Source organism: Hippoglossus hippoglossus, chromosome 15, assembly GCF_009819705.1.
Source record: "Hippoglossus hippoglossus isolate fHipHip1 chromosome 15, fHipHip1.pri, whole genome shotgun sequence".
Lineage (NCBI taxonomy): Eukaryota > Metazoa > Chordata > Actinopteri > Pleuronectiformes > Pleuronectidae > Hippoglossus > Hippoglossus hippoglossus.
The window spans coordinates 5823656-5837490 of NC_047165.1; the positions used below are offsets into that span (position 1 = coordinate 5823656).

The window sequence follows — 13835 nt, forward strand, 5'->3', positions numbered from 1 at the left end:
TTATGTGTGTGCAGACTGCCGGCGTGCACGGCTCCGTATCCCGGGATTATCTGCAGTCTAATCATAAATGCTGCAAGTGAGGTCGTGAAGCAGGATAACTATCTGTTTCCCCTCGTCCCCCCACGAGTCGTTTGCAGCCCTGCGTCCTTGGCTCTTGTAGTTAAAATGGAAACGCAAGAAGTAAATATGTTGCAGTAATTAGGACCTTTTTAAAATGTAAGGAATCTACTTTCATAGCCTATTAGTATGTGGTCTCGTTTAAATGTTGTGTTTCTGGATTTCATTTTATTTATAGACATATAGGGAAGTGATGATTGTGGCTAAAGGTCAAAGTTCAGCTAGGTCCTCATCGAGGGAGGGGAAAAAAAGAAAAATGTCGACACTCACTTTGTAAGAACAACACAAGTCAAGAGAGTGAAGCGCGTGGAGCGTGTGGCCATCACAGGCAGAAGAGTGGCTCACATTCATGCGAGTGTTTCTGACTCTGATGTTGAGGTGATGACTCTTTATCTCTGTGCGCTCGGCTGAGGAGAACGAAAGTGTCGTAGAGTTTGACAAGGACAGAAAAAAGCTCCACACACAAACACACACAACCACACACACACACACACACACACACACCTCCCACCTGTACCTCCCTCTCAAAGGCCACAGGGCCAGGTGGGACTGTGCGCTTTTACTCTGCGGTATCTTCTTATCAGGAACTATTTTGTTCCGCACTTCCGTTTTTACTCTTGTGCAGTTCATTCATTTCACAGCTGATGTTTAGTACAACCTGATTTTTTAGAGAAAAAAGCAAATACGCACAATTATAACCCATAATTTACAGTAATGGAGACCTCTGATATGGGCCTATATGTCGTTACAGCGCTTCACTTCACTGGACGGTGTTTTCTCATCCAAATGGGTGGAGGACTTTTTTTTTCTTTTACGCGTAAAAACAACGCTGATGGGATATTGTGTCCCAGTAATAAATTAATCTAACGCGATCAGGCGGCTCTAATGGGAGAGTAAATATGAAAAGTCCACACTGGGGGTGTGTGAACCGTCTCGCTCCTGATTGTCAACGCGAGAGGATCCGTCGCACCTTGTTGTTTAAGCTCCTGACGCATTGAAGGTCAATTACGCACGTAGCGCATGGACGCTTTGTAATTAAGGAGTCTCGGGCTTTATATCCGCAGCTGGTGAAAAGAGTTGGTTTCCGCACCAGAAACAGCTCAGAGCCTCGTCTCCTCGCACTTCCCCTTGTTACCACAACCCCTGGATCGTGCACATTGTGAGCGCGCCATCTGTGCGCACGCAGGGGAAAGGGAGGCGATTAAACGGTGTTTGGGCAGAAGGTGTTAGGAAAAGGTCCCAACAAGGCGCAGCGGTTATAAACGCCGATTAGATTGTGCCATGGCGGCTGGTTTATTGGAGTCATGGGCCTCCGAACGCAGCATAAACAGTTAGACAGGTGCGAACACGTCGTGGTTCCTCGCACACACTCTGCGTTTTAATCGCCCGTCGGTTCAGCACGAGGTGAGGATGTTGCGGATATTAAACGTCAAGTGTTCAGACTTTTAGAAAAAAGGAGTTAATCCCACTTTGCCTCGGGACAAGAGTTGTGAAGAAATCCGGAGAGAAGCGGAGTCCTGGCGTCGTAAAGATCACATCCTCTACTCTGTTCAACCAACAACAGGTTTATAGGAGCTGGGCTGTTCTGACCTGAGATATGTGTTTTCATTATGATTAAAATTATAGCTTTACCATAAATGCATCGCATGCACATTCGTGATCTTAGTTTATTGATTGAATGATTTATTTGCATTAAAAGCATCAAACGATGAAACGATTTTCCATGAATACAGAAGCTACGTGTATCCACCTGTCTGCTGCAGATCATCGCCGCTTTTATTGTTGTTTTTGGCTTTTTATTCATTGTTACTACGTTATTTTATTTTCCATCTTTTATTTAAATAACAATAATATTTTGTCTCGTCACTTCTGTGGCACTTAATAGTGAAAGAGATTTCCCAAATTTTTCTTGTTAAATCTGACAGATGCAATTTATTTTTAATTAATTTCTCTGAATATTTAATAAGATTTAAACCAAGAACTCTCTCTCTCTCTCTCGCTCTCTCTCGCTCTTTCTCTGTTTTTTAATTAGGGCAATAATTTCTAATTCTCAGGTCGTTTGCACATTAATAATTAAACAGCTGCATGGAGACATTAAGATGATTTTATAAAGTCATATCTAGGATGGATCGTCCTGGTTATTTAAAGTTGTCCTCAGTAAAACAGAAACGTGCATCATGCAGTTGTAAGTAGCCAATTAATTGGTGGATTACATTTTGATCTTTGAGGGAGGGGGGTCTCTGAAATCCTGTTTGAATGGAAAAGGTGTTTGTACAAATCCCAGTGGAAATGGTTTGTTAGAGCCGAGGACAGGACAGAAGGCTGAGAGGAAGCAGCCATAATTTAAGACTTGAATTGATTGAAATAAATGATTTTATGATATATTACATTTTTATATGGGCACCAATGGCTGACAGTGATGCTCACTGCACAAATAAACTGTATTAAATGAGTAAATGCAAGAATGATAAAGACACCATGACAAAGACAAGTGATCACAATGACTTTTTTAATTTATGCAAAGTAAGAAATAACAACAATATTGTTTTCGGTGAATCCGAGTGGATTATAAATTATTCTAATATATGTTTCCAGTTTGAGAAAAATGTCTCAATTCATGATTTCAATGTATTTGATGCAGAGAACTCATAAGAAATAGGAAACAGTGTTTTCAGATACTCATCAAACCGGCAACGTCTTCTGACGTGATGTTAACACATTGAGTAGAACTGTCAGCAACAGCGATAACAGTTATAATGTGACACATTATTGGTCCCAGTGGGGAAATTCTCTTTTCACTTAGACCCCCTTCAGGGAGGTCAGAGGTCAAACCTTTATAGCAGCAGCCTCAAAAACCTGCAAGAGATTCACCGTTTTGCCCGAGGAAACCGAGGCAGGACCCGGAGGCTCGGACTCAGGTCGTCTGGGTCGTGGCTGGTTTGTGAAACCGTCGTGCCGGTTTAAAGATGAAGTGTTTCTGAAGTCAACCCAAATGATTTTACAGGCAAAAAGGAGCTCAGATCCCAGTCACTGCTCCAGTTCACTGTGAGGATGGTGGTGCAGAACAATTGTTTCTGAGTTTCTAGAGTTCGGTGCTTTGCTGACGAGTTAGTTTGACAGTTGTGAATAATTTTACTTATATATAATGTGACTGCAGATCCTAACCCCTGCCAAACTCACTGCATCACCTCTGTCATTAAATACTCACTTTTTACTGTGAGCTTCCAAAGCAACACAACAAGGTGTGTTCCACTTTATTTAAACATCTGCATGTCTCAGTTTCAAATGAATTCCTGAGATTTTGCATCAAAAATCATTTATATTTCCATGTGCAACAGAACAATCCTTTGGTTCAATGTGTTTACCATATTCTCTTCTTCTGCGTCTGAACTGAAATGTGCATCAGTTTCACTTAACATTTAAGTGAGAAGGACAAACTCTTTCCTCTCGTCTGGTTGTAGTCTGAAGCAGACTCTTCATCAACACAGATCAAACCGTCACATGGAATGAGAATAACATGCTTAATAGTGAAATTCCTCTTTGGTAATGTAAAAACCATGAGAGGACACAATGTAAGAGCTGTAACTGCATTGCCAGGAGGAGGAGAAGCCGGACAGTAAACACCACCAGGTAAAATACACAAAGTTTAGCTTCTATACCTAATGCATGTACAGTAATTGTTTTATTGGTTTTTCCATTAGACAGAAATACATTTCGGCATTAATGACACAAATCATTGAAAATGTGAATTACTTATCTGGTAGAAATAATTTAAAAGTGTCATTTTGATTCATATACAAAAGATTTAGTGTCTTGGGCTGGATCTGAATCTGACATGAATTCAAATCCAGCTGAAAATGTTTTCATGCAAACATGAACAGATGAAACTGAGCACGTGTTCAAAACCAAGAACCAAAGTTTAAGACTCGAAGACACAAACCAACTCCGGAGTAGAATTAAAATGTTGAAACCAGACCGAGCCTCGACATCAATAATTCAAACACAGAATGGGAATGTGTAATCCCTCCACAGCCGACTGACAGGTACTTTACAGTAATTCACTAATAACACTATAAGAAAATAAGAAAATTGTGTTTTAAGCACGTCTACAGTTTCAGTCATGATCAACTGAGACAAACAAAACGCTTCATGGGATTAGTCAAAAATAAATGTCATTTGTTTTAATTTGTCACAAATCATATAATAATTACATTTTTGATATATAAAAACATTTTACTGTCGGGACACAATCATGTTTAACGTATAAAACCTCAGTGTCTATTTGATTCAAGTGCTTATTGATGAGCACATTGATTTCAGCCTCTCCTCGGCCATTACCCTTTTTTTTTTGGTGTATCAGGTGTGGCCCATAAAACAGGATAAAACAGTAGGGAGGAGGGGTGTGTGTGTGGGGGGGGGGTTGCATGGTGTAGAGTTACGGTCAAAAAAGAGAGAGAGAAAGAAAGAAAGAGGGATGGCCGGGGGAGTGCGAGCATTAATACGCTCCCTGTGTGCTGGACGCATACTGTTACAAAACACACACACACACACACACACACACACACACACACACACACACAGACACACACACGCACACTGGGGGTGCCCTTTGCTCGAGTGAAAGGTCTCCACGTCCAGAGACGAGAGGAGACATGTCAACAGAGACGAACAGTTCAAATAGAGTGAAACACTGAACATTTCATTTCAACAAAAGGACAGAAGTAAACACTTTACTGTAAGTTTATCATTTGTAATAAATATGTAAATAAAAGGTTTATAATAAACTACACTCTGGTTGTGAGTGTGATTTAATGTCCTGTATTCATGAGCAAATATAAAATTTCCCCTTTGAAGACATATTTCATATTATCCCAGCTGCTTTTTTTTTTTTTTTGACTACAGTGCCGTTCACTGTCCTGTGTTTACACACCAGCCTTAAATGGCTGTGGGCGCCCACAGAGGGAGATTTTACTGCTGCTGACAAATGCACGAATTAAAACTTTAATTTGTGTACATCACACGATGTCAGAGGTTTACATGCAGCTTATAGATACTAAATGTGAAGACGTGAAGAAGAGGGAGGTTGTGCAGGGGAAAAGCTGCAGCCTGATGTGTGTGTGTGTGTTTGAGCATGTGCAAGAGTGTGCAAGAGTGTGTGTGTGTGTGTGTGTGTGTGTGTGTGTGTCTTTGTGTTACACTCGGGGTTAAGAAAGGATCACCTGTGTTTTTTCCCCCTACTGTAAATTCCTAGATGGGAGACAGACACGGGCCATTCTGATCGCATTAGGTTCACTCCAATGGCTTTTCCAGCTATTGTCACCTGACACCGTTCCATTAAATCTGTCCAGTGTAAAGATTAACTACGCCGTTCTTTATGCTTTCACTGGGTGTTCACTCCGAACGCCAAAGGGCAGGTTAAATCATGCACAAGATTTTCATAGTGCTCTGTAACTCACGTTGGGCCGACCTGGCCCTTTTTTTACTTGATGTTATATCAACTAGCAGCGCAGAGTGACACCCAGAGAACTTGTCGTGAAACTAGTCCATTCATCAGTTTAGTCACCCTCCCATTCCTGTTACCATCTGATACTACAGGAACATACACACATAAAAATGTACCTTTTCCTTTTTTAACTTTTTAGGGTTCTGTGGTTTCTTCTCTGGTTGGTTTGCTTTTAATCTTCCGTGACTGTAATATTCACCGTTTAATGAATGAAATGCTTTTGTTAGGATGGATATTTCTGCGTCTGTGGAACAGAAAACCACTTTTCCACCAAATCCGATGGATCCAATCAATAAATCTTCAATGTACCAAGTTAAGTTTCCTTTCAAAGTTTATATGTTTTTGTATGAAACAGAGCAGCGTGTTATAACAATGACTTCTGGCTCATCAGGGAGGTGCTCAGAATTCTAAGGAAAGGACAAATGCATTTCTATCAGAGGTGAAATTTGAAACTCAAGAAGAAAACCTATATTTCTCTGGAAAGATGTTGGTATTCCAGCCTGATTCCAGCTCCGGGTACGTGGCATCTTAATCCCTTTTGCATAAACTCTGCACAGTATCAATGTGAACACAGCCAGCAGATATTTCATAACATAGTTTAGCACTTCTGTCCCATTTAGACTTGTGTTATAACATATTTTTTCGATTTTGCTCTTTTGTAAACTTGATTTAGTTTTATTTTCATTGCTCTAAATGTTTCCTGAATGTGACTACTGGTAAAGAGTAATAATACTAACAACTAGAGAAAGAAATGTAAGACGCACCTTGAACCTTTTACACTGTTAACATTACTTTATTTAACATGCAATAGTGGTTTAGGGAGAATAAATGTCATGACACTCATTCACTAATCCACTGCTTCCAGCTCATGAGTGGGTGAAGAGACCTTCCCTCTAATTTTGATCAATCAGTATAAGTGTTGATTGTGCACACTCGGTTTCTCTTTCTGAGTGTTGACAGTGCACGCTCCTTCATCTGTTTCCAGCTAAACACAGCAACGGGTTCAACCTGCCAGACGGCTGCCTCAGCACACAGTGTGTGTGCACACGATTTGATGTTGGCTTTGTGCTGAAAAATAAAAAAAGAGGACTTAATGTTTGAAAATAAAAATAAATAAAAACAACTGAGACAAACTTTGCATTGAAGGCCGGCTGCAATAAATAGTGCAGAAAGTATTTTGTAGATTAACGCCCCTCACAGTTAGACGGCCAATAACAGTGAGGCCAATAAGTCTTATGCAAAAATAACTATTTTTATCTTCTGTTATTTTGGAAAAGTCATCTCAAAAGAAAAAATAAATCAGAGGTAGTTTTGTTGCGGCCTCCGACGTCCATTCCCTGCACCTGAGATGGGAAGCCTGTAACCATGGCAACCAAACTGTAAAAGGAGGCTAAGAAGGGGTGGGGGGGGTGAGTGTGAATGAATGTGTCTGCTCGATCAACATGAACCGTTTTATATGATCCTATGACAACAATAAACATCAAGTGACCTGAGACATATAGATGCCCATGAAACCCAACCTCTCCACTCACATACTGTACGGACACACACTGCCACATTGTGTTCGCTCCACTCAGCGCGCTGTGGATTTGTTTAAAGAGTAACGCAACCTCAGGACAGACGTGATGAAAGCTCAGTATTTGGATTTTCTCCATAATTTATCAGAAGGCAGCAGAGTTGTGAGTAAAAAAAAAGCGCTGACGTGCCCTGTTTGAGCTGAACGCTGCTCTCACCCAGTGATCAGGGAGTGTAACTGCACGCGTGTCAGGGAGGGGACGAGACCCTGATAACACTTAGAAACACAAAACACCAGGAGGTGGCACAGATTGGCTCTGATACCTCAGCAGGTGCCGAGAACGTAAACACACAAAAGTAAAAATCAGCGTCTGCGCTTTTAAAAAGGATACAAAGACAAAAACTGTCTGAATTTTATATCTAATATAAAGATATTTTTATATTTATATTTATCATGAGTGAAAAAGACAAACTGCAGACATACAGCCTTCATCACATTCTAATACACAGAGACAAATGGAGTAGGTTATGCAGAGTGAACCCATTTTTTAATTAACTCGCCTGCATAAAGGTCGACCCAGTGAGTGTTGTTCACAAAACAAACATTAAACAGAAATACTGTGTTGTTACTTCCCCAGACAGATTGTACTATAGAGTGTTTCCCTGTGCAGGTGATGGAAAGGGATGTGGTCACATGATAGTAAATACATTATTAATTGTGGTCACAATGTCAGAACAAATGTCATAAATGTCTTTCAAATCCACGTTCATCTTCAGATGTGTGTTTTCATATTGAGTTGAGTCACCATGAGAAATGAAATAGCTCCTTCTCCATCTGCCTTCTCCTCCCTGATAACTTACACTAGACTGGTTTCCAAGCTGTGGCCTCCTCTTGTTATATCTCCTCAGTCACAGCAGCTGCTTGAAGTCTCTATTTGCTTTGTTGACACTCACTTGCTGCTTGATTAGCTCCTCCGCTGCACTTCAAATGCTGCTGGGTTCCAGCCAGAGCAATTTTGTAGTGAGAAATGCAGAAAACATGCCACGGGTGTAATTTCCCCACACAATGAGAGGTCGGCGTAGAGGAGGAGGAGGGGGGGGGGGTATCTGTCAGTGACCTTAAAGCTTCTCTATACACCATTTGTTATTTAGTGTACACTTGAATTGACACTCAAACACTACTGGAATGGATCTGTAAGACGAATGTCATTGGTGGCTTGCATAGACAACAAGTACGGCTGTGTACAGATGCAGAGTGTATACTATAAATATTTGAATATATAGTATAATAGTTTTTCATGTAATGCATTCTTTTGATATTCGTCCTTTAGGTTGTTTTTGCTTCTGTTTTATCAATTCGTGAATTAAGTCAAATGTTCAACCTTGAGCTCATGATGACCCCTTGTGGCTAAAGCAGGACATTTCTTTTGGTTATTGCATGACTCCTGTTTGCAAATGATAAAAACAATTCCAGGCTTCTGTCATTTATATCTGTGTTTTATCCTTAAAATTGTTTTTGTCCACAAGGAACGAAACACGGTAACATAGTGATTTGATGTTATAATATATAATATATATATATAATAAAGACCAATCTGTGGCTATTTATATATGACATCTTACTTCATAATTTATCATCAAATTTCCTCATGAATTGTGGCCATTTGGAAGCTAATCTGGAGAATGTGAGATGAGAGTGCCTTGCTCAACAGCACAGCGGTGATCAAATGTTGTCCTGATTAGTTGCACAGAGAAGCTCAGAGTTCATTTGCTCTGGTGTCATGAAGCTTCACTTAATAGTCAAAGGCACCTTACAGACACATATAAAGGCAGGATATTCATTATCAAATTCAACCTATTAAAAATATTTCTACTGATTAATATTTAGGCTACTGGACAAATTACTATATTTAATATAATATTTAATTTCGATTAATTATTTGCTCCTATTCTTTAACAGCATAAAAATAACTGAATAATTACTGTACCTGCTCAATACTGCAAAAGTTACAAACATTACCATCCTGAAAAATCTATCCTCCAAATTTAGTAATTATTTTAGTGCGGATGTGTTTTTAAAAAAAAGCTTTTTCCAGCTGAAGGAGGTTTTTAGTGATCACTAGATGGCAGTGTAACATAATGAGACAGCCGAATACAGTACAAGTACCCACTCACACAGATGAATATATGTTTCTGAGTGTGTGTGCGTTCATACACACAGTGTTCGCACCCGGCATATACACTGTGATAGGAAGTGACATGTTAATCCCAGAACAAACATTATCCAGCATCTCCCTCATCTCTCCTCCTGCAGGAGCAGGACGTTAAAGGCCTCCAGTTACACTGGAGAGGATTACACCAGCCAAATCAAAAGAACGCACATTTGCACATCACCCACTGACATCGTCACACCGAGAACAGACATCACAGAGTTAAACCAATTGACCATTTACACGGTTCTCAGCCTCTCCTCCCTTTGCCCCCTCCCTTTCCTCCCCTACTGCTCACATTTAATTGTGTGTGTGTGTGTGTGTGTGTGTGTGTGTGTGTGTGTGTGTGTGTGTGTGTGTGTGTGTGTGTGTGTGTGTGTGTAAAGTAGAGAGAAAAGGAGATAGTGAGGAGAAAATCAAAGACTTGATATCGTATTATAACAGCAGTAGAAAATAATATATGAATAGGCTATATCAAATATTCTTTATACACCTAAAATATGCATATAAGTTAATTGATATACAGTGTTTGATAGTATTTATAATACATCACCTCACTAAAAGGCTTCAAATAACGTTCTTGACCTGGAGAAGAACATCTTCAGTGTGAGGGAGAGTTGATGTGTTGACCTGTAACTGCGTCTCTCTCCTCCACCTTCATACATCTGGTCTCTGAGCTCTGAACACTCGGGCCGTGTGTTCCTGCTCCTCGCCGGGCTCTTCTGGGAGCTGTGCAGCTGCTGCTGCTTGCTGAACTGGACCGAGTGACGAGGAGTGTGGAGGACAAGGCCGGTGCCTGCCTGAATAATGCATGTGTTTTGGAGGCCACCTCGGGACAGGGGCCGTTTTGAAAGCGGCGCTTTAAAGATGCTCCACGACCGACTCATGTACAGGAACCTATTAAAAATAGAAAAAGTGGTCGGACAAAACAGCCGGCTGCAGCCGAGGGCCCCTGGAGCTCAGTTATTAAATAGCAGGCTACATCTTACATGAACCTGTGAAGTAGATGCTCTCATTGACAATGGATTGCAAAGGGTGGATTTTGAAACAGGAATTTCATTAAACCTTCTCCCATTTTTTTCCACATGGTTAATCTCCATCCAAGAGCAGCTATGACACGTAAAACCTTTCAGTTGGATAAAGGGAGCTGAATACGTGAGGAGGGAAGTGGACAATAGAACATTCCAAATGAGGAGAATATGGTTGAGCTTCTCCTACAATATGAAGACATGTTCTTTGAAATGTTAACGCAGAATACGGAATGTTTCCTCCCTGAGTTTGTGTGTTTTCAATTCATCCTGCATTAATATTCTATGGACCCTTTGACTGCCACAATGTGCAGGGCTTTAAAATACACAGATCCGATTAGTTCCTCCCAAAGTGCATTTTTCACCTCCAGGCTCTATTAGCTAACAAGGCTGTGAATGTTAGATGTATCTCCATCCAACTGCTGAGCCGGTGGAACTTTCAATCGACTCCACTGACCCCTGGTAATGGTTAGTTATACACGCACGTGAACCTGAAACCGGGCTGAAACCGTTTTAGGACATACGAGTGGGTACAAAGTGGGTGAAATGAAAAAGTTATTGCTTATGGCATGTAATGTGCCGTCATACCCATCTCCGGCTGCCATGACTTAATGGTGGATACAGGCCCAGTTGCCGTAAGCGTTTTACTGTCCATTTACAGTGAAACCTTCTCGTTGGCTGCTCCCTGTCCTCTTCCTCCCCCCTGCCCCTGCTCTCCACAAAAGGGGAGTTAAACTCTAAAAGGCCGTGCTCCAGCGGACACCATTATGCCCCCTCCTCCTCGCCACCACCATCCCTCTCTCTCTCTCTCACACACACACACACACACACAGTCACTTGGCTCCTTGGCGGCCTCAGTCAAACTAAGGGTATCAGTTTTGAAAAATTAACCAGGGATCAGAGGTTCCATTACACTCTCTGGCATCTGAATCCTTGATCTAGCACTAAATGGAGATGCCGGCTCAGTGTTCCAACATCATTTGACTTTCATGCAATGAAACTTTAATGCATGTGCCCTGTACGGTGTGTATACACACTGTGTGCATGTGTGAGGGAAGCATGTCTTCACTGGCCCCGGCAGTCGTCCCCGTGGTACAGGCTTGTATATGTATGTTTCGTGCCTACACTGACATTAACTAGAGCACGAGGAAGAGACTGTGCTTCGGCTGCAGCACTGATGGGATGGTTTGCCTCTCTGCTGCAGACGCTAGTCAGACCATGCTCTCACTAGAAGGTACAACCACTTACAGAACACTTTGGTGGCTCCAACAGCATGAAGCTCAAGTTGAGGAGCCAGACATTGTCCAAACACCAAGCCCCATATTTACCAGAAAGAATAAGAACGTATAGGAAAACTTGTCTTGTCACTTGTCCGTGAAAAACAACATTTACAGGATTGCAAGTCAAACAGATTTGCTCTTTTCCTGTCGTTTGAGAAACATATGCTGTGAGTGGAGCAGTTTTGAAAGACGTGCGTTGGGGTCGTGTCTCTTCCACCTAAATTCCACGAGATGGCAGTCAAGGAACACGTTTGGCCCCATGCTCAGCCTGGAGTCTGTGGCCTGCTCTGCACCTGCCTGTCCCGCTGCTGCTGCACCCCCACCCCGCCACAGTGTGGACTTTTCCTCTGGTCGGAGCTGTTTGTGAGCTGGGGCAGTTTGGCATCCCGGGTAATCCATCCTATGGCTTTGTAAATGGGGGTTAAATTGATAAGGACACCCAGCCCCCCCGGTCAATCCCTGACCTTTTGTTAAGTGCATGGGCACAAAAAGGAGGCGTGTCACCAGGCGAGCTATACCGAGGCCAAGGCTTTTTTATTAAGCCAATCACTGATACATGCTGCAGATATGCTTATAGGTCAATGCATATTTTAGATTTATGGCGGTTTTTTCTCTTTTACAAAACAAACGCTTAGATGACGTAAATTGGTCTGAAATTTAATCCGGTTATCAAATGACCAAGAAAAGATGCAGAACATTCCACCTTTATTTTACACCAATATAACCTCCTTTGATCGGACTACACTTGTATGAATATATTATGAGGTTTTCCTGTCAGAAAATCCCCAAATATCAGATAACACAGCACTTTTATAGAAAAATAGTCAAATATATATTTATACATAAATATTTAAAATGTCTAATAACATTTGAATTTCACCTTTAGCCTAAATTAACGTGTCTTTAGTTTTGGCGTAAAAGTAAGGCTTTTAAAAGAGCCCATATTTGACTTTGATCTTGAGAGAAACAAACTCAGTCCGTCTGTTTTTTTTATTTTCTTATTTTTATTTATTTTAATGATACAGGCTTAAATGCAAAAGGCCTCCGCGGAATTTAGGCCGATTGACTTGGAGTAAATGGAACTGGATTTTTCATGATTTCCCCCCAAAAAACCTGCAGGGTTACAGAAAAAGACGAGGGGCGTGTGTTTGTAAGTGTGAGGTGGCACAGGGGGACCGGGTGTCCGTGTCCAGGTTCATCCGGTGCTTTCAGTACCAGGGCAGGCTGGGGCTCCAGCTGACAGACAATAGCCTTCAGCATCAGACCGGGGAACAATCAGCAATTCATGGGAGCAGAAAAGGGGCAGTGGAAGGGTGGCGAGTCACCACACATCTGATCCAGTGGAAATATTCAGTAAAAGTGGAAATGTGTAAGATTATTTACAACATGAGCTGCAGAGTATAACTGAAGAAAATACTACTATTTCTTTTTTCAAATGGACGTTGCTTCAGAAATACTTTAGCCTACAATCAAATAACCCCCATCATAAAATATATGATTTCTTATTCCAAATGAAAAGCTTTTTAAAGTTGTTTAACAATAATCTTTAACAAAAACAGGAGTATGAAAAGGTGCAGTAAGTAAACCCATAATATGGGGATTTCAGTTTAATCATTTATTGTAGATTAATGCTGACGATAAACTCCCTCATCGTTCCCTTTTATTCCTGGCACATGGCGTGTGCATAATATCTGCTTGTTCGCTGCGCGGTCTCACACACACACTCACACACACACACACACACACAAATATCAGTGCTGTGCAGTGCCGTGCCGTGCTATAAGAAGGCCTGAGAACGGCGGCAGAAAACACAGGTGCTGGGGCTCTATTTAAGCTGCTCAGCCCTCTGTCCACTCGGTGTGCACTAGGCGAGAGATCACAGCCTGCACCAAGCCCCCCACCCCAACACACACACACACATGCACTCAGCCTCCATATGCGCTGTTCGTGCAAGGTTGTGCGCGTTCTTGTGTGCGCGTGCACAACATGGGGGGGGGGAGTTGTGTTCGCTTGAGTAAGCCAGTGTTGGGTTGCTTTCATGTTATGCTTGTTTTAAAAAGATGAGGTTTGTGCAATGGCAGTCTACACTAATAAGCATTAGACTGGAGTATTTCTTGACACCCCCCATGACCACCACACACACACACACACGCACACACACACACACACCCACACACAAACA

The 13835-nt window shown here is 41.6% G+C and overlaps 1 long non-coding RNA gene across 1 annotated transcript; it reads right to left on the reverse strand.

The window, feature by feature from the left end:
- Positions 1-304: 304 nt before the first annotated feature.
- LOC117775357 lies at positions 305-13792 on the reverse strand. The gene is made up of 2 exons (XR_004616254.1): positions 13561-13792; positions 305-621 (listed from the first exon to the last, which is right to left on the reverse strand). It is a non-coding gene; the product is annotated as an uncharacterized LOC117775357 (long non-coding RNA).
- Positions 13793-13835: the final 43 nt, after the last annotated feature.